General features: G+C 40.2%; 1 protein-coding gene across 3 annotated transcripts in view; it reads right to left on the reverse strand.

Moving 5' to 3' along the window:
- The window catches only part of Sncaip (synuclein alpha interacting protein), a 146587-nt gene extending 124275 nt beyond the window's left edge, over positions 1 to 22312 (reverse strand). For 2 of the 3 annotated variants that reach the window (XM_078048398.1, XM_078048394.1), the window contains exon 1: positions 21494 to 21628. The gene's annotated coding sequence lies outside the window, so the exon portion shown is untranslated. Of the gene's footprint in view, positions 1 to 21493; positions 21629 to 22134 lie in introns of those variants that run through there. The other variant, XM_078048397.1, reaches the window with a different exon arrangement.
- Between the last annotated feature and the right edge of the window lie 298 nt (positions 22313 to 22610).

Raw genomic sequence — 22610 nt, forward strand, 5'->3', positions numbered from 1 at the left:
ACAAGATATTTTTCAACAGCAGCATCAAATTTCTAAAATAATTTTTTTTCTACTATGAATCAACAGTTTCCAGATTTGGCTTTGTATTAAACCATTTTTTAACCATTCCCCCTATCCCTCCATTTCAGCACCTGATGTCCACTGGCTGTACTTGTGTGCCCCTTTCATGACTTACCTCTCTGCTGTGACTCTTTTGAGTATGAATTGTTTGGGTGTTTACCCTGAAAGAAGAACTTGATTTGTCCATTCATTCTTTTCTGCAATCAAAACAGCTAAACTCTTAAAAACCATCTTATTTTATTGTCATTCACATCTGAGAGAGGCAATGCAGTGTAATCATCCAGAGCATGAACTTAGATCTCAGGTTTCCAGGGTTCAAATCTCAGTTGGGCCTCCTTAGCTATGTGACCTGGGCAAGTCACTTTAGCACTTCCTAAGCTTTGTTATTCCTTCGTCTTATGGTAGATAGGTTAATCACTCTTTCCTCACCCGGTTATCATAAAGAGTAAGTGAGTTAACACATGCACAGCAATATAGACCAGAATCCGAATGTGGTACTACATACTGTGCAAGAGGTAGCTGTTATTAGTCATTCCATTTTCATTTTTCTTGGGTGCCTCTTCTTAGAGACTCTCTGGGAGAACTCTGTACTATCCCCTCATGGTATTGCTTGACTCATCTTCTTCATTCACTTCTCTTCTCAAGCTTGGTCTTCCATAACTGGTCTACTCATTCTGGAGGCCTTTATCTCTACCAGAATGTATTCCATTTCCCAAAATTTCTGATGACTTCCCAGCCCACTTTGGCCTAACCATGTTATTATCTGAAATGTAATTTACTAACACCGATAGTAGATTGCAATTCATCATCTTCAAGGCACACAAAGTAAAGGACACTGCACTGTACAACTTGGTGCTGTTTCTTTTAAGAACAAAAATTTTGTTGTGGTGGTGGTGATACTGTTTCTTTAATATGTTATAAAGTAAGCTTTATCTCAACTCAACTTGACAGAGTGGCTATAGTGGCCATGTCTCTCTACTAAACAGATTAGGGACAAAGTCATGCTTTCAGTTCAACAAATTCAACATGATAGTTTAAGAGCTGAAGGGAAATGGTGGGTAGGATAATTAGAATATAAGATGTAGATTCGAATTAAATATGAACTTGAATTTTAAAAAGCACACCACTGCATTTCTGTAATTGAGGTATGATCTCCATCAACAAAGTGCCCTTATTTCTCCCTCTTCTAATGCCATCAGCCACAATATCAGCTCTAGTTTAAGCTTTTGAGATTCCCAAGGCTGTGTGAAGTAGAAAGGACAGCATCTCACTTTTATAATGGCTACTGTGTGTTGGCTATGCAAGGCAGGCAATAGTAAAATCTAGTGGGAGTCAATAAACTGTGCAGATACGACTCGGAAAATACCTAACCAACAAATAGGTTCTGTAATAATGTGACATTTTTATAGTCACATTTTTTAACCATAACAGCACTTGAATGGTACCCATTATAGTATTTCAATTTAGTCATTTATCTAAAAATGAGTTTTATCTTGGCTCATAAATAAACAGTGACATTTCAGCAATTTGAAAAGCTCAGCTTCACCTTTTGCTGTGAAGCTCATTTTACAATTACAGAAACACGTGCCCTTCTGTGCCATGTTGCTTAATCTTTGATTTATGGCTCCTATCTTTGTGGTAACCTCTTTGTATAAACTACACAAAGTTTGTACAAGCTCAGCTATTTCATTCTTACGTCTAATCTTAATGGGTTATTTTCTCTGTAGTGGCTATGTCTTTCCCTCAAATAGAATAGGGGAAAAGTATTTACCATTTCAGTGCACCAAATACTATTTAGTGTCTTAGTGTGTTCTGTCTGAAACAAGTAATGCAGTTCCCTACCAACCTAGCTAGCTCTAACAGAAAACCCTTGCTTTTCTGTCCTCTGCTTTTGCTACAGCTAATGTGCCTCACAACAAAGCCCTTAAGAGCAATTGCTGCCTGCACTCCTCCTTTCCCCAATTCACTTTCAGCAGGCTCCCTCAGCCAGCAGGCTAAGGGAAAGAAAATGAAAATGGCACATCAGAACCATTTCTCCTCCAGACTCATCTCACCTGCCTTTCAGTGGTGATACTTGGATATTTCCAGAGTCACTCCCAACTTCTCCCACAGCCTCCAGCTTTAGGTCTTGACGCATAAATCAGGGAACACGGGAGATGTTTTTTATGGCAGTGCACTTAATTCAAGGGAAATCTACGTCTTACTCAAGGTCCAAGGAGATGAGATAAGTGTAGGTTCTTATAATCCTTCCTCACCTGTTTCCAAACATTACAGACTTGGCAGGTGGGCTGCAAGGTTTTTGCACTGGGGTTGCTGCCAATGACTTATTTCATTACAGATGTGAATTTTCTTCTCTGCATTTCACTATTTCTGTCATTTTGGAAAGTGGAAGAAATGTGCATTTACTCCATCATTTTTAAATAGAAGTCATTATAAAATTTTTTATAAGAATATAGAAAGATGCTGATGTTTGAATACCGAGTGAAAAAATGCAGGATATAAAATTAGATACGTAGAATGATGCATAATTATGATACACGAAGGATGAAAACACAACAAAATGCTAAATTATTGTCTCAGAGTCAGAGAATGATTTTCAAGTTTTCTATTGATACATCTTTGCATTTTTTCAAGTTTTTTTGTGTGTTTTTGATGAACAACTATTACATTATAAGTAGGAAACAATGTTTACAAAAACATATTCATGTGGAAACACAACCTATTTAGGACACTCTACTATGTCTAGACCTATATTTAGACACTTCAATCATTTGACAAATATTTATTGAATTTCTGCCATGGCACAGAGATCATACCAGGTTTTACAAATACAGTAGCAAACAAAGGAAAGTGTTGCATTTATCAGTTAATATTCTGTTGAGGTAGACAGATAATAAACAAAAAAACATAGGATATGTTAAGCTGGTTAAATACTATGACAAAAAATAATTCAAGGTAAAGAAACAGGGGCTTATTTATCAAAGAAACCAAGGAAGGCAAAGAAGATGAACAAAAATAGAGGAGCCTCACTACGTTAATACTACAGGTGCTTATGGTCCATTATCATTTAGTTATCTGTTAGGCAATACTACAGTCTGGATGTTTGTATCCCTGCCCCCCAATTCATATGTTGAAATTAATCATCAATGTGATGGCATTAGGAGATGGGGGCCTTTGAAGGATGATTAGGTTGTGAAGGATCAGTGTCCTTCTAAGAGGTCCTAGAGAGCTGTTTGGTTTTCTTCTACCATATAAAGATATGGTGGAAATGTGCAATTTATGAATTAGAAAGTGGGTCCTCTCTAGACACTGAAAACTGCTGGTGCCTTGATTTTGAACTTCTCACACTTCTCTGGAAGTGTGAGAAATGAATTTCTGCTATTTATATGCACCTAGTTTATTTTGTTATAGCAGCATGAACAAAGTAAGGCATTCTGATTCCAGGATCCACACTTAAAACCATTGCTGTCTGCTAACAACTGACAAATAAATCACTAAGCTTACAATTACTCCAACGGAAGCTTCATTTTCTACTAAGAGTTATAAAGTACATGGCATATGGCTATGTTCACTTGAACAATTAGTTTTGAACCTAATCTAACAATTTTACTTGTACTTTTATAATTTTAAATATCTATGTTTAAAAGTCATGCCATTTTACACTCTCATGATATATCTCTTTTGTCTGTTCCGCCTCTTGCCATATAAGCTGCTTCTGTACTCACACCAGTTTGTTGCTCCTCTAATTCTAATAAGATTGTTACACCAAAGTTACTAAGATGTGTAAGTTAAATAAAATAACTTTCCAGCTGAGATCTAGGATATAAGCTCGGTTCTCTATTCATCCATCCATCCAATCTCACTAGGATTATTTATAATAAATTATCTCCATTTGATTTCTATTGCTGCTACCATAGAATAGAACTCTTTTAAATTCTCATTTGTTTTTTGCTGAAATGCCATATTTATTGGAATTCCTAAACCAAATTTCTTGTCCAATCTTCAAATGTTTTGCCAGATTACCTTATGATAGCATACCTTGATTTTGTTTTTCTTTTTAAAAGGAAATCATGTATATAAATAAATTACCACCTTGTCTAGTCTATAATTGCTTAGTGAATACTTGCATTTTTGCATAGCTATGTGCCAGACAGGAGACTAAGCATGGGGAACATGACAAATATAACTGGAACATTATGTCTGGCACTGAGAGCCTGTGGTCTAGTGGAGACAGAGAAAGTAAATAATCTATGAACTGGGTGAAGGCAGAGGTCAGGAAAAATGAGTTGACAGGGCAAGGAGGCTAGGAATAGGAAGTGGAAAATACCCAAGAGATTAACTGACTCTGGAAATTTCAGGAAGCTTCGAGTTATTCAATATTTGGAGAAGGATAAGAGATTGGTCCTGGAGCCCATGAAGCTGGACAGGTTGGCAAGGCCAAAATCATAAGGGCTGACATGTTATGCTGAGGACTTTTTATTTTATCCTAGAGCCAAAGAGGACTTATTAAAAATTTACTAGCAAAAACATAGGCAAAATCAATTTTAGAAATGCTATAGGAATAGGTAAGTATTCAAATTAGGAGATTGCTGCAATAATCAAAGGGGGAAATGATAACAACTAAATAAAGATACTAGAAATAGTAGAAAGAAGACAATCGTGGTGAGAATAATTTTAAAAAATTAATAAGGCAAGGCTTGTCGAGTGCCTGGATGCTGAAGTATATAAGGGGTAGGGATCAAGAGAACAGAATGCTATAACTCTCTTAAAAACTGGGGCCATTTATTAAACAAGGAAGTTGGGATAGAGCCAAGATTTTAAGGAAAAGCCATGAATTTACTTTGGATATAGACTTCATAAGAGCTGACAAAATATTAAAATACAGATGGTCAGAAAACAAAGAGGATCTCTAGTCCAAAAGACTAGAGATAAATAAAAACTTGGAAATCACCAACAGAGGTGATAGGATAAGCCTTGAGAATGGATGACACAATCTATCTAGAATTATTCATTAATACTAGTCATTGAAAAACACACATAAACTCTCTTTCCATAGTTAGAAAGGTTTAAGATTTGGCTCAAATCATCCTTTTTAACCTCATCTCTTACCACTCCACACCATACATTTTATTGTGAAGTCACATCAAAATACAACTTCCCAAGGTCTGTTAGGTCCCAATGCTCTCCCCTAAATTTCCTGCTGGTGAACCCTCACTTGGCCCTTAACCCTAAATCAAATACTACGCCCCGCCCCAAGAAGCCTTTGAGAATCTGACCATCTTCCTCTCCATTCTCAGGAGAGTTCATTGCTCTCTCACCATCTTCATACTATAGTATGTGGTTCATGCCCCTACTACTGACATATACTTGTCCTTCTTCACCACGCAGAAAGTTCCTAAAAGAAAAAAAAAACTGCATCCACACAAGGAAAGGTACCAAAGTATGTTTACAGAACAACTGTGTAAAGTGATATATCCTCTACATGTAAGTGCCATCAATTAATCTACCTTAAAGAACCCATGACCACTATTTGGCAAGCAGCCACAGAAAGTTCTCAGGTATGATGTGATATCTGGAGCACGATCCATGCAGACATTTTTTCTCACACTATTAGAATAGCCGATTACTCAAGTCAATACAATTGATATGAAAACTGTAATCATTTAGAACTATTACCATGAATATACAGGTCTTCTCAGTGAAAATGTTACTGTATTTCCTTCAAGGCAAAAAATAAAAGGAAATGAAATCTAAACAGAAGTAGAGATTTGGACAAAGTGGTAGGAGGTTTTACTAGGATCAACTGGGAGATCATTATGGCATTTGATGTAATATCTCCTCTAGAAATTAGAGTTCAAGGACAATAAGTAGTTGAGAAAGTTTATATTTGTTTAACACCCAACATATGAAAGCATATCTTCATAAGAGATAAAGAAATAAACTACCTGGGATTGACCTTGAAGAAAATGCTAGTGAAAAAATAAAGAGAGATCCACATGTTTAAATGACCATAATTCCTTCTAGAAGCACCAGCTCCTCTGACAATAGGGTATTTGTTTTTGCCTACTCAGCTCCTAACTCAAAAGGGACAATATATAAATCTTTATTTGGACTGACATCAAAAGACCTTTAAAATTGCTATTTCTCCCTTGACTCTACTTAATTGTAGAAAAGAGACACTTCTGAAATTTCCTTTTTCTCCTACAATGTTAGAGACTACTTGGGCAATTTTTCTAAGACACTGAAATAAACATCTCTAAGATCTGAAATTTTAATAACTGCTAACAAATTTATTATCAAATGGAAAGAAGTTGTAGTATACTTTGTGTTTTCAATTGATCTCTACTTTAAGAAATTTGTTAGATTTTACTCTTGATAAATAATGAATATACTATAAGTTATGGATGAGATGCTGCTAAATATCACAAAGTGAACTATTTTATGAGGCTCAAGAACACTCCAACACAGAAGTCAGAAAAATGTATATAAGTAGAAAATCTGCTACACAAATGCTAATGCTTGTCTCCTACTCTGTGTGGACTGTAAATAAACAGATCTAGCCCCAGGAGCCTATAAGACATTCAGCCCTAAACTACCAGGAGGACACTAATGAGAAATATTTAGCCCTATCCCTTACAGTAATTAAGTTGAAGCACTGAGTTGTCCATGATTCAGCCCCATGATTACTTAGAGGTCATGGTAGGATTTTTTACTTTAGGAATACCCAATTATCTCAAGAAAGTTGTTTTAATTTACTAAATGCTTTGAAGTTGCAATTTTCTTTTTCAGACATGTTGTGACTATGTATCCTGGCTAAGAGCAACAAAAATGAAAATCCTTTCTTTACTTTTCAGTTCTGCCAACTAGAAACACTGTGTGACCTTACCCCTTGATTTTTCTGTTTGGTTTTTCCCATTTTTAGCATTTGCAAGATAATAGTGGTTTCCCTCTCACCTTAAACAAAAAATTTTAAACTATGCCACAACAATACTGCAAATCCAATACTTTGCTTAAAAAGAAAAAAAAAAAACCAAGCAGAGGGTGTAGCTCAGTGCTACAGCATGCAGGCTTGGATTTAATACCAAGAACTGAAACAAACAAACAAACAAACAAAATGCTAATGATCATAAGACAGTCATGTGCCACACAATAATGTTTCAGTCAGTGACACACTATGTTGCTTACTAGCTATCTTAGTTTGTATTAAGTATATTCTATGATATTCATACAAGGATGAAATTATCTAATGATGCATTTCTTAGTATGTGACCCCAATATTAAGTGACAGGGAACTAACTATAGTTAACTTTGTTGGATGCATACTACAAGCCAATTATTGTACTAAATTCTACCTAAACCATGTCATTCTTACAATGACTTTTGAAACAGGTAATTACTTCTATCAGTCAGGTTCCTGACAGAACACAGGTAGCACACTCAAATGCAATTTGAGGGTAGTTTACTAAAAAGATCATTTACAAAAGTATGGGAAGCAGAGTCTAAAGAAGCTATAAGAGACAGTGCAGGACCCTGAGCTGGTAAGACTCAGACAGTGCAGGACCCTGAGCTGGTAAGACTCAGACAGTGCAGGACCCAGAAGTGTCTGGAGGAGGGCAGTCACTGAACCAGAGAAGAGCCTTGAGGAGAAAATAGAGGGTGGTGGCCTGGGAAGGGGGTGTCCAGGGAATAAATAGCCCAAACTCCCCTCTTGTTTGCTAATCTCCTGGTCATGCCTCCCTTTGGCCAAAACCCAACCATAGCCAGAGAACAAAGGAGCCTGCTAATTCATCTCCTTGGCAGGTGTTTTAGTACACAGAGCAGGTAGAGAAAGATAAAGTGGAACCGATTTCCATTGCTCCCATTTTATCCCCAAAGAGCAAAACTTACTTGAATAAATGAGATGATCAACAAATATTTGCTAATAAATAAATAAATAAATAAACCATGTTGAAATACTGAGAACTTCAATAAGCTATCCCAAGTGACACACACAGAAAGCAGTTGAGTCAGGCCTTGCTCTGAGGGTCAAGCCCATACTCAGAACCAGTACATTCCTCAGCCTCCTTATCCCATGCCATTCATATACAGTTGGATGTTTTCAGAGATGCTGAAAATGACTGCCCTCAAGAAGCTTGTAATCTATGTGGCAGGTTTCCTTTTCCATCTCATTATTGTCAAAGCTCTAAATTTTCTCCTAGCATCAAGAATTCTATAAAAGCAGGCCTAAACCTCTTACAGTTCCATCACTAGTGACTAAACAGTGAGACTTTCCCTCACCTGGCATTTTGCCTATTTATTTGACCAAATCCAAAGCACCTCAATTCAGATGGTCTGAGTATAAGTAACCAAAGTAATGTGCTATATCTTTTCTGAGATAAGCTCCTAACCTTGATTAACTGCAATGGAGTAAATCTTAGGTTTAGATTTTGGATTATGAACACATTTACTCTGAAAGACATAGAAATATTAATTTATTCATCCAACATATTGATCATATAGAACCTATCAGACATTGTGCTAGATATTTGCACAGATAGAGAAAACAATTCTTACCAAAATTAACAATTGGTTTTCTACAGGAAGGACTTAATTATTCAAAGGGTAGGGGAAAGTGTGTACCTTCCAAGAGAGACCGTGAGCTCACATGCTGGACTGCAGTCATAATCCTGCCCCCCCCCACCCCCAAGCATCCTTCTCTAATTTTATTCAGGTTTTTGAACTTGGATATAAGGATATGATCCTGTAATAAGCACAAGTCATCCTAACCCTGTTTCTTGAGACACTTAAGAATTCTGCTAGTTTTCCATCTCTTATGGAAGAATCCCTGCTTTGAAATACCAGTCCCTTTGCACAGGGGATTGCTTCAAATAGACATCAAATAGGAATTTATCCCTGTGGGTTTTTTCTTAGTTCTGTTTTTTGAGCTTGGGGAGGACTCTTTCATGCCCAATCCAGACTAAAATAGCATACAGCAATCTTTGTCTTTCTCAGGGACAAGGCAAGTGAGCTAGCATAGCTCCTCCCTTTCATGCTGGGCAAGCATGAGCTTTGCATTAAAAACAAAAAACAAAACAAAAAAAACCCCACTATTGTACACTGCATCATGCAGTGAGGTTTGCCAAAGGAGGGCAGAAAGAAAGAAAAGGAGAGTTGATTTCCTACACACAAGTTTTAATGATTTTGGAAAACTGTCAACCTGGACCAAATTTCTGTACTAATTTGACATTTTCCCACTAAGGCAAGAATGCAAAACCATCAATTAGGTTCATGATAATTAGATTTCAAACAGCTATCCATTTTCTTGACAATTATAACAAATGGAAAAATTCACTCCACTAGAAATCCAAATACTTCATGATGCTTATTTCATGGAGGAGCTCTAGGTAAGGATCACATTTTCAAATATCCTCATGATATTTAGTTAGGTACAAACAATTGTACATCCACTGCAAAAGAAAGCTTTAAGTTTACAGGACTCCACTGCATGAAATACATTTACATACATTACAAAAGAGAGAAGCAATGATAGTCTCTTACTGGGAGAAATGTACGTCCTTCTTTTCACCAAATCAGTCTAACTTTCAAGGAGCTCCCAGCTCTGCTATATTTCCTAGCAACAGGAGTAAACATTGTACTACATCCAGTGCCCAAGATTTGTAACCATGTTAATCTGTGAGTACTCAACGTAATTAAAGATTAGACTTTTCAATTGTATTTTTAGTGCACAACAGTACTGCTAAATTATGATTATCAGTGGCTAAGTGTGCTTACGTCTGCAGAACTCAGGGAATGAAAATGAATCATTTATTTCCATCTTGATATGACTGCACTTCTCAGAGGCGCTATTCTCTGAGTTCACGGGCCTTGGAGTTCATTGGAATTCTATGGTTAAAACAGCTTGGAGACCTCATTTATGAAAATTCCTTTAAACCTTTCACCACTTTGACGAATCCAGTCCAAGTTCACTGAGCCAATTCAAAAGTAGCTTTCAGCCTTTTTATAGGTTTTCAATTACACCAACACAGCACACCAGAGCCATCATGTTTGAAGAAGGATATTTTAGTTGCAGAGAGACATGAATTATTTTTTAAAATACCCAAATGAAAGCAGCATTCCCCAAACTCGAGCAAACAGATGCAGAGCTTTGTCTATCTTGAACCATCCTTGTCTTACTAAACTCAAGATTGTCAAATTACTTAAACATGGCTAATGTTTAGCTATTTACTATATGATATAGACTGATTTTTTTAGTTTTTCAGAATTTCCTTTCGAGAACATTGGCAAGCCACCTCACTCTCAAACTGTTCCAGATAGTTCTTTGAGAAATTGTTCAAAACGTTTTCTAACTTATTAATCCCCCTAATATATAGCATGTGACAGTAAGATCTTCTTTTCCTGTATGAACTCAGAAACAAAATCCCAAATAAGTCAATGAGCTCTCCAGGTTGAAACTGGTGATCAATGGTTAAGACTGAGGTAGGCCCAATTATACCTTCATTCCAATGTCCTTTTTAAGTGGGCCTGGCTAATTATTTTTTTTTTCCTTTTTGAGATGTTTGTATGACTTAATAGCTCAAACACTAATATTTTCCCATTTTTAAACTCTGAATTTATTTGAATATATAGGTAGTATTATTTTATGGAAGTACCAATATTTTAGACTTGGTCATATGGATTAATTTCAAATGACACTTATCATGAGGGGTAAAGCAGACAACCTAAAACACGCACATAAATTGTTTAGAAGCACAGGCAAAAATTTAAATGCTATATGTGCAAAGGTAAATTTACTCGGGATATAAATCTGTGGTTCTCTCAGGGGGAAGAGTGATAATTCTAAATGATTGGAAACATCCAGAAAGTCCATAGTGATGCCCCTAACAGCTCCCTGATGCTGCCTGTTTCCTGCGCAGTTTATGTCACTTGGTCGTTGTTTGTAATCTCAGTAGGAGGTTTGTTCAATGGATCAGTGTTTGCATTTGATCTGTGCTGCTGTTTGTTTTCTCATCCTATTAAATAAAATTATTATGATTTAACATACTAGGGTATTACAGAGATAAAGCTATATGCTAAACAATTCTGGTATAGGGGACAATTCTGGTGTAGGGGTAGAGACCTGGTTTGTGACTACAGAGGCCACCTGTCCATTCAATTTGACCCAAATGCCATTCTATGGCTCCTGGGAGATTGAGCTGGGAGCTCTGAGACAAGGGAGTAGTAAGCAGAGGCTGGACAGATGGGCCTTCACAGATCAATCCCTTCAGCTCCTGGGGCTACAAATAACCCTCCTTGTGGCTGAAGTTGTGGCTCAGTTATAGAGCACTTGCTTAGCACATGTAAAGTACTGGTTTGATCCTCAGCACCATTAAAAATTACTAAATAAGATGCTGTGTCCATCTATGACTAAAAAAGTATATAAAAAAAACTGTCCTTCATTGGTTAGTGTATTCACCATATACTGAGTGCCAGATGTAGGCCCATCAAATACTGCACTCTGCACCGGGGGAAAAAAAAAAGATGACAATAATGCTTCCCCTACCCTCAAGCCCAGGTTGAAGAGCACAGACAGCTATGTACACCTCCCACAGAGTCAGCAGCAGAGGTTGGAACTGAGTACTGAGGGACCTTGACAGAGCAGGTGGTTGGTGAGTGTGTGCTTGGATACTCAGAGTGTATAAGCCTATGATCCACTATGGGGGCCTGTCACTATATGTGGCTACTGAGTATTAGAAATGGGGCTAGTCTGAGTCACATATAAAATATACAACAAATTCCAAAGGCTTTGACTGGGAAAAAAAAAAGAATGTAAGGTATCTGGTTAATGATGTTTTATATTGACTGCATGTGGACATGCTGTTTGGGGTATACTCTGTTAAGTAAAACTTAATGTCACCTGTTTGCTTTTACTTATAATGTGTCCACTGGACAATGTTAAAGTACCTACGTGGCTCACATTCATGAAGCCTAACACATTTCTCTTGGGCAGTACTGGGAATAGTCAGAAAACACTTGCAGAGAAAACCTGGGAAGGCTACCCAGGGAGGCTATCCAGAGACCCAGAGATGCTGCCTCAGGAGCAGATGGGTGAGTGGGGAGAAGTAACTATGGAATGAGGAAGAGAACACACAGGGGAACCCACCAGGGGCTACAAAGAGGGAGCAGCGACTGGCCATGTGTTTGCTTTCTGAGCAGGATTTGTCTGCTGAATTCATTTGTAGCAAAGAGAGCCCAGAACATAAAGACCATGATAATAACATCTCGAGTAAATTAGAAGCAGCTTGTGGTTTATAGTGAGCAATGCTCTACTGGGGACCAGACCAACTAGTTACCCCTGTCTTCACCCTGTCTGTGGTTAAGTCATTTGGTCACTCTTGCCTTCTCATCTGCAACAAGGACACTGAGATTAACTACTCTCACTGTGTGTCCCCTGATTCTGTCAACCAGGAAACAGAAGCACTCTAAAACATCCTGGAGGGAGGAAGGGCTAGAGAAGTTGACAATGGTTTGTAACTGAAGTTCCAAAGCTGCAAAGAACAGAGATTTGAGTAGAATAAATTATTTATACTTTCTTTTACATAAAAATTATCACACTTTATTTAAATTATTTATGAGCCCATTTCCTGGCAAGATATAAGGTAGATGTAAGTTCCACAAGCTCAGGATTCACTTCTGTCTGCTCACAGTTGTGACCGTAGGTTGGAGTAGGACAGGCTCCAGTGAATATCCCTGGAAGGGATCACATGGGGAATTTGCAATCATTTTTTGATGCAGAGTATCAACTCTGTTAAAATTTTCAGGTGTGAAAACTATAACCAGCAATGTAGTAGGAATGTACCTAGAGACGAGCAAGCCAGAAGTGCTGTCTTTAATGCTGTCACCTGCTCTGCATGTGAGACAGTTGTGGCAGGTGAAGGAGAAGAGTGAGCTACAACCTTCCTAGCCTTCTGGTGCTGGCTGTGCCTGCACTAGACATATCGGGGGCTCTGGCTGCAGAAGCAGCCACTTAACCTATTTTTGACCAGGACATTGAAGTCTAAGAGAGGTCAGGACTAACAGAGGGTTCAAATTTCCCTGTTTCAGGTTGGATGCCTTACATGGTAGGATAAATAAATATAGCAGCAGCATGAAATAACAGGAATACAGAACTGGGTTCTGCATTCAATTCCATTTCACCATTTGACAGTCAGGAGACAAGTTTCTTCTTATAACCTCATCCTCCATAACTTAGAACTAGGTTCATGGTGCATGTCTTAGAGGGTTGGTTAGCTATGATATTTTCAAAAAAGGCTGTAAAATGTTAAATGATAAATGGTCATGTATAATACACAGTAAACACTCAACAATGGCTGTTTGCATTCTTCTGTTTTAAACAGGGCTTTAGGGTACTATGGAGTACCAAGAGTCCATAGTGTCCATGAAGAACCAAGAAATCCAAAGATGGTATTCAATAGATCCTTGAAATCCCAGAAATTAAATATAAAGGGGTGTGCATGTATGTGTTTGCATACCTTTTTCCTCCAAGGAAATGATCCATAGCTTCATCCGAACCTCAGGCTGGAGACAGGTTAAGAACCATTGAGTTTCTGTGCCTTCCAAACTATTTGGTTCCCTTTATGGAATGAGTCTGAATGACTCTCAAAGCCAAGCTTTTTCTGTGCCTGCTCAAGAGGCCTGCATTTCATACACAGCAGCCCGACCTCCCTAGGAGGCTTTTATTATCTGGAAGCAGCAGGGTCACAAGAATATGACTGGAATCGCTAAGATAGAAATTCATCTTAATTTCAGCTATAGTACTAAAGTCCTTGCCTCTTTACAACTTTTCCTTTGTCTTTTTGCCATAATTGATGCCCAACAGAGGCCACTAGAGTGTTTTAAGGGGTAGTCACTTCATCTTAGAAGATCAACAACAATGAAAATCATCCCAAGTGACCCAGGAGGGCCCAGTTAACACTTTGTTCTCCTCCTCAGCAACCCAGATGAGTGTCTGGCAGCTGGACAGTCTCCAGGGAAAGGGAGTTTAGGGTCCATCAAGCCACCTCAACTCTCTAAATCCCAGTTTCCTCTTACATGAACAAAGGATGATAGATAACAACACCTCCTTCCCTAGGGCTGCTGTGAGGATTAAATAAAAAAGTAATTTTAAGGCATCCGGGGAGCACACAACACAGAGTATCTCATAAACATTAACTATTAAATCTCCTCTTTGATGTTAGGAAGGAAAATGACTCCTCATCTGGTCTCTAAAACAGCTTTGAACCTACAGATTCACTTTGGGCTGATGCTATTTTTCAGCCTCTTTCTTAAGATAGTTGTTAATGATAGAGTAAAACACAATTATAAGAACACTTGGAAAAACTTAAAAAAAAAAAAAACTCTCTGATCAGCAACTTCAAAGAGATTCTGCCCTTCATGTCCAATGTTCTAAGATGAAAACTTGAGAATAAAGTTAAAGGAAATGGAATAACTCTAAACAGAAACTCGCTTGGAAAACTTAGAAACTAATGATTCAGCCCAGATTTTTTCATTCATTTGTTTTAAACATTATTGAGCATATATGGTGTGAGAAGCACTATATTAGGTCTGGGGATATGCAAAGACCAGAAAATACAGTCCTATTTTTATTTTTATTTATTTATTTAGAGAGAGAATTTTTAATATTTATTTTTTAGTTTTCGGCGGACACAACATCTTTGTTGGTATGTGGTGCTGAGGATCAAACCCAGGCCGCACGCATGCCAAGCGAGCGCACTACTGCTTGAGTCACATCCCCAGCCCAGTCCTATTTTTGACATTTGTGTAGAGGAAGAGACGAGGTTTACCACAGGAGATGGGTGCTCAGCAAAGGTGGGGGTTGAGCTGGGAAGGATTAATAGATGATTAATGGGTCAAGAAAAGAGAAACAATTCCCATTGAGACAATAGCACAAGAAAAAGCATGAGGACGAAGCAGAATATAGCCACTGGATGCTTTAAAAGTTAAGCAGGTCAGTCAGCATGGCCAGAATATGGGCATCTAGAAGAAAACTCTGCTGAACATAGCCCTCCTACCCCTCTCCTGCATCATGGAAGGCAGAGCCTGCATTATGGAAAACCTTGGCATTACAGTCTGCAGCTTGGACTTTTCCCAAGGAAGATGATAAGGTTTTGAATGGTTCTTAGCAGGGAGTTACAGGATTCAGTTTCATTTATCTGTTCTTTAAAAAGAGCACTCCAGCAGGTGAGACTGGAAGAGCATTCTCAAAGGTGTCCCAAGAATAGTGAAATGGAAGGTCTGGAGTAGAGGGAGGAGGAGAGGGAGATGAGATCAAGAGCAGTGCCAGTTCTGGCCTGGGGATACAGATGGGAAAGGCAGTATCTGCTGTTTCTGCTCACACTGCACTCACTCCTTTTCAAAATTTTCTTTTGAAAAAACATCCTTGCCAAGTGTGGGTGGCTCATGCTTGTAATCTCAGCAACTCGGCAGGCTCAGACAGGAGGATGGCAAGTTCAAGGCCAGCCTCACCAACTTAGTGAGGCCCTATACAACTTAGTGAGAAAATTTAAAACAAAACAAGGGCTGGGTATGTGGCTCAGTGGTAGCATGATTGTGTGGTATGTGTGAGGCCATGAATTTGGTTCCCAAAGAGCCAGATGGGGAGGAAAGAACAATTACAAAATCTTTTCCCACTCTCAGGTCCCAGGACTTAGGAGGGTTCTGCTGACCACTCTCCCATTCACCTACTCTATTCTCAAATTGCTACTCTGATGCATACCTCCATCCCCTTCTGGAAGAACTGGGCACATGAAGAAACCAGAGCCAAGTGGCATGGTCTAAATTTTAGTCATAAGAACAAGATCACGTCTGTGAATGTGATCAAAGAGGTCTAATCAGAGTTAATCCTGAATTTTTCTCTCTTCTTACAGGAGTTCAGACTAAAGTTGCTGATGACCAGTTTTCCACGAGGAAGAAGAAAGGAAATCAGAATTGGATCATTCCTGAACTTTTCCTTTACATAAACCAGACTTTGCCCTTCCTACTTAAGTAAACTGGGTTTCTATCACAACCAAGAGTCCTAATACAAAAAAAAAGAAATATGTTTATTTTTATGACTGGCAGATTAAAAAAAATCTACATTACTATGACAAGAGTGCCTTAAAACATTTAAATCTACAAAAGGCACTTAGGGATTTTATAGCAAACTCTACCCTGAATAATGAAAAGCCAGACCAGACTGTTTTAGAAAATGTTACTGCACCAGATAATGGCACATTCACTCATTCAATTAACATTTATTGAGTATCTTCAGGGTTCTTAGGCTTGTGCAATAAAAACTATAAAAGTGTATGCTTGGGTTTTAGCTGGTCCATCCAAGGGCCTTCTATAAAGAGCAGCTGTGTATGCTGTTCAGACTAATTGTGTGAAGTCACAGAGACCAGGTGTTTCTGTCTGGCCCAACAGCTGCACTTGGTGGTAAGAACACCACCTGAATTTCAGTCTGGCTGTCTATGAAATGAGGCTGATGAAGCAGCAACTCAAATGAGCTCTTAGGTGAAAGATAGAACAGAAAATGTTTAGAATTCCTCTCCTCTCTAATAAAATGTCCCCTAATGTTTATGGAGGAGCCTGAATAAGGCATCACGCCAGGCCATCTTTTCTTTCTTTGCTTTCCATGAGAAAATACCACTATTTGCATGGGTGGGCTTAACTGTTAACAATGCACCTACATCTCAACATATATATGCCTAGGTGGTTGCCTCCTGCCCTGTTTGCTTTCTTGTGACTAAGTCCACATAAATCTCAAGTGTCCATCTTCAGTGAGCTTTTCTTGATTTTGCCACAATGTGTCCATCCCTACTTCTGATAGCACCACCTCAGTGTGTGCCATTTTGGTGGCACTAACTCCCCATTGTTTGACACCCTGGTGGGGCCATCAGTTCATGCATCTAACTCAAGAGTATGCATGCCCCTCAAACTAGACCAAAGGTAAGTTCCTGACTAGTCTGCTGAATCCAAGCAGACTTCCGGATGTGCCTCTGGAGAAAGAACATCAGTTCTCCTTCCTAGATGGCCAGAGCAGTTGTTTCCATCCTGAGAGTGGTTCTTCTGACTTCCCTTTGACATCTTAGGGTATCCTCAATGTCACATTTTGTTTTTTCTTGCTTTACAACTAAAAATACTTACCTATACACAATAGTCTATGGCAATTTAAACACAAAACAATAGCTAACATTCGTAGCATACTCTGCAGCTTAGAATGTACTTTCACCTTCAATTTATCTCTTTTAATCAACCTTTCTGGAACTGAATTTTCTCCTCCCCCCAAATAAATCACTTATTGATTTCTCTATTTCTCAGAACAGCACAATCATTCTTTCAGTCACTTAAGCTTTTTAAAATCTCAGAATGATTTTGACTTTATGCTTTTACTAACCCCTGTAATCAGTCACCTAATTCTAAATATGGGATCTCCCAGATCAACCCCTTGCTTCCCATATTCTCTGCCTCCACCTTTATCAGAGCCTTCCCTTCGACCCAGCCTTGCTCTGTAAGAGTGCCACCAGCTTACTGTCTGCAATGCCACTGTCAGAAGGATATGGCTAAGATTTTATTTTCATTGTGTCACTCCTCTTCTTTCTGTGGTTTAAAGAACAAACATTATAGGACAATGGTTTACAAGGCAATTCCTTAACCTAAATTCTGGATTTGCCATAAGCAAGCTCTTCCTCTTCTCCAGCTTACATTCCACTATTCCTCAGCAGAATACCTTTGCTAGAAATAGATTTACTCAAAGGTTTCTAGCCAGCATCCCCCAGAAAAAGAAAAAGGTTGTAATTTTTTGCAGGTCCTTCTCATTTTAAGTGGAGTTCTTTCTACACTCGTTGAATCTGGCTTATCTTATGATTTGATATAATTAATGGGAGAATAGCTAATGGGATACAAGCAGAAGATTAAAAGTCACCTTTACCCTAGGAGTTGTTCTTTTTCTGTTCTTAGAACACTGTTTGGTTGCTATGTAAAAAATGCCCAGGCTAGCTGGCTGAAGAATGAGAGGTGCATGTGCCAGTCACCTGTGTACCTGATGGTGTGACAACTTTCAGGCAAATCAGTGAGGCCATCCCAAGATCATTCACTTGCTAACTGATGATGCTTGAAGGAACCCAGCCAGGATTAGCAGAAGCAGAAGCACCTGGCTAAAGTCAGATCAAACTGTTGACCAGAGGAATATGAGCTATAGTAGTTGTTTTAAGCAACTAAATTTTGGGGTTATTTTATAACTCATTTTTATGATTTGGGTATAAGGTGCCTCCCAAAAGCTCCTGATAATATAAGAATATTCCGGGGTAAAAATGATTATGAGAGCTATAACCTAAATCAGTACATCCTAGTTTGAATGGACTGACCATATGAGTGGTAACTATAGGCAGGTGGGATGGGGTGAGGCTGGAGGTGGTGGGTTCTTGGGAGCATGCTCTGGAAGGGTTCTTCTTTCCTGTGGCTCCATCCCTTCCCTTCTTTCTCTCTTTCTGCTTCCTGGCCCTGCCATGAACTGAGCATGGCCCTTTGCTTCATCTTGGGTCTAGAGCAAAGGAGTCAACTGTCTATAGACTGAGACCTCTGAAACTGTGAGCCCCAAATAAACGTCTCCTCCTCTAAATTGTTCTTGTTGGGAATTTTGGTCAAAAAGCTAACCAAAAACATTGATCAATCGATAACTGATATGGTCATTTCATCCTCCAAATTCCATCTCAATTACTATTTAGTATCTTGGGCATTCAATTAAAAAATGTCTTCTTTAATGTTTTGTTTCATTATTTAATTTTGATGTGTCCTATTTCCACCTATTAAGTTCCTTGTAAAAAGATTATTTCTTTATGTTTCTATATTCCACATATGTGTGAAGTGAATAACAATAACTCCTTAGGAGTCTCTTAGTACTTTTTAGGGACCAGCTATCAATCATATCAATTAACAATCAGCATTTCAACATATTTCAATCATTAATTTTGAATGCTAAAAAGGAGTTGACAAGATGCAAACCACAAAATATAAAATCTATCTAATTTCAAAATAACACATAATATATATTTATGGATTTGTGAATTTGTTTTCAGTAAAATTTGTACTGCAAGTAAACCTACATACCAATCAAAGGGACAAAAAGAAACAAATGTGTAAGGATGAGTGTTTCACAGAAGCGACTACTTGATTTTCACCAGGGTATTACTTTTTCCCAAGACACATATTTCTCCTACGTGGCTTACAACCGTAACCTGAAAAATTGCCAAAAACTAAGCTTTTATTCTAAGTGAGTCACTGATTCTCTTGTTGCTCTTCAATTAGATTTTGCATTTAAAAGAGAAATTCCCCTGTGTTTCTTATAATGATGCACCTGCTCCTTGGGAGATTTCCTCTTTTGACAAGAAATGCCTTAAATCTGGCAAGAAAAATGGCTCCGGGCTTTCTCTGATAATATCAAAGAACATTTGTTTGTATTAGATGTTTGTGTGGGTTTCCCTCCTCTTAAAAGCAATAAAGTACTGCTACGATTCTTTCCAAAACAACAGCACACACAAAGTTTCTTGGCCTCTATTCTGTGTTTCCACTGTACACCTGCACCGGAACGAATGCCTGCAATTAGCAAAGCTGTGACATGGCAGAGAAATTCACTTGCTTTAGTCACTTCCTTTCAGACATCAACAAATGGTGAATGTCAAGTTCATGAATACAGCATCATTTCCACTCTACTGTCTTAAAAACTTTCTTCATGGAATGCTCGCTATAGAGACAAGGGTGCCATTCAATGTTATATCCCTTCTTTCTAAATTTCCTTTATCATTATCTGAGATATTCAAAGATCTGTAAGAGAAGGCTGGTCATTCTTTCTGATTCAAGGTTTGAAAATTCAGCATTTGATTATAGGTAACCCTCTACTAATACATCCTTCCAAAGACTTCTGGGACCAATACCAAAATGTCACATCCTTTTCTAATGGTTTTAACTGCATTTTAAAGGTGTCTCCCTTCACCCTACCATGTTGAATATAATTTGAGTTGCTTTAGAAACAGCCAATAAGCATTCTCTCCCAGGTGAGTACACATTAGCATATTGGTTTCCAACACCTTGTTCTCTTCGCTTTTTAAAATTTCAATATGTACAAATGAAATACAGATTAAAACCGATTCCCAACTGAGATGTCTGTTCCATAAAATAAAAAATAGGTTTTCACCTTCCTGCAGATTCAGCAACGAAAGTGGTTCTTGAAAATTATGTGTTTAGAGTGACACCTTGGAGAACTGACATACTCTGCACACATGTAATCCTCATAAACCTCCCAAGACAGCCCTTATTTCATTTTGCAAACTGCACCCTGGCTGGGCTCCATGGCACGTGGTGTGTGGCTAGATTGTCCAGCAGGGGTTCTCCCTTTTTCCAGGCTATTTGATGGGCACTTGTCAGTAATAACCAAAAGAACTGGAGCCCAGCCTCCAACAAGTGAAAAGGGGTATAGACAACAATGCTTCCTTAATTAACTTTCCCAAGGAAAGCAATGTTCCCACAGGAAAAAACAACACGTTTCCACCCTCCTAGCGGTCCATTGAAAATGAGCAACAATGCTGTTGCCTTTTTGTTTCCTAAAGACTTTCTTTGCTGCAAGCAGTAGCGTGTTCCTCAAAGAATGCTAGTATTTCCTGTGGAAACTGTATGGCTGCCAGAAATGGCTCATAATTTTTCCTCTTTTCTTTCCGTAAAAAAATGAAATAAACAAAACGTGGCACTTGACAATAGCCAAAATTGAGTTTCACCTCACTTACCACCTGCAGATGAAAGTCATCACCACAGAGAAGGCCAAGGGAGAAACATTCCCGCTTAAATGGACTTCAAGCGCAGGACAGCCCTGGAAGGCGGTCCGGTCAGAGCCCGGACTGGACGGGGCAGCCAGGAAGCCTGGTGCTGATGGGAGAGGGGCTCCCCCTGGGCGGCGGCAACACCAGGTGTCCTTCTTTTCGTTTATTATTGTTGTTACCACCTTTGCTATTACTATTACTTCACCCTCTTCTTTTATCAGCTCTTGGGAGCCACTGCACTGCCCATCACTGCTTTTGATAAGATCAGAAGCGGCAGCAAGAATAATAACCACACGAAGAGGGCAGATAAAAAAGAACAATCCTTTGGAAACCGAGGCGGGAGCTATTTCCCCTTCCCCGGAGTAAAGCAACCGCTTGGCAGCCGCCGCCGCCGCCTCTGTTACTATAGAGACCTCCCCCCCAAACCCTTTCTGCAGAGGCGCTTCAGCTGCCCCAAGCAGCCACTCGCCGCACAAAGGGGGCCCAGGGGGTAGAGCGAGAAGGGGCGACACCCGCCGGAGTCGCCCGGTGCAAAGTTGGAAAGGCATAGCCGCCGGTGCCGCCGCCCCTCGCCTCCCCGCGGGCGCCCGCTGAGGATCTCGACTCACCGGGTTGCCAAGCGCGCCGGCGACTCGGGACTGACAGACGGACAGATGGACGGCGGCGGCGGGAGCAGGAACAGCCACAGGGAGAGCAGACGAGCGGCGGAGGCGCTGCCGCGGCTCCTCTACGTCACAATGCGGCCGGGCCTCTGGCGCCGCTCCCCGGGCCCCCCAACTGGCGCGCGCAGGCGGGGGTAGCCCCGGGGCGGCCGCGGCCGGGAGCCGGCGCCGAGGGATTCGGAGCGCCGCACGGGCGCACGGTCAGAGACCCGGGTGCGGCCACCACTGCTGAGGCTGTCGGAGTCGCCGCGCCCTCGGCTGCCGAGCGCACCCGCGCCCGCTCCCCAGGCCAGCGAGCCCTGCTCTGCCTGACTGACAGCGACCCTCCCCGCCCTCCCCGCGGCGCCCCCCGCCCGGCCCACGTCCCTCCCTCGCTGCTTCCTTCCCGGGGATCCCCGGCCAGCCTGGCAGCTCCTGTGCACGGACCTGCTCCTTTCTTCTTTACCTTTGGCTCTTTTACCTCTACTGCCTTTGCTTCTCCCCAGCTGGGTTTCGCCTCTCCTTCCCGCCTACTTTTGGCCCCCGCTTCCCACTTTGCCCACCCCCACTTCGCAGCCTCTCCCCCTTGAAATGAAATCGCCCCTCACCGTGATCTATGCGTCAACCGCTGTCACCTCATTGGTCCCCAAACCATTCCTGGGTTCCAGCATAAACCGGGAAGAGATTCTGGGAGGGGGAGAACGGAAGGTGGGCTTGATCCTGGGAAACTGTTGTGTCTGAGAAGCGTTTTGGCAGAGTAATTTGCGTTGGCTCCGAGTCTTCAACCCTCAACCTTCCCCCTCCCCGAGGCTCGCCCACCCTCTTCGCCAAGTAGGGAAGGGCAAGGGGCAGGGAGGGGGGGTCCTTTGCCCAGAATGTTCTGTGCCTAAGTGTGGGTGGTGGTGAAGAGGATCTTGGTCTGAAATATTGGCTTGTTAATTCAACAACGTTTTAATGTACTCATGATCCTATAGTTATATTAACTTTACTTTTAGTGTTTCTTAATTGTTTAGGGGCAGGATGAGGCGGCAGTAACGCCTGCAGTGGTGACTGCCTCTTTCCTTTCTTATTTCCGAAATGAAAT

Source organism: Ictidomys tridecemlineatus, chromosome 1 (assembly GCF_052094955.1).
Source record: "Ictidomys tridecemlineatus isolate mIctTri1 chromosome 1, mIctTri1.hap1, whole genome shotgun sequence".
Taxonomy (NCBI): domain Eukaryota; kingdom Metazoa; phylum Chordata; class Mammalia; order Rodentia; family Sciuridae; genus Ictidomys; species Ictidomys tridecemlineatus.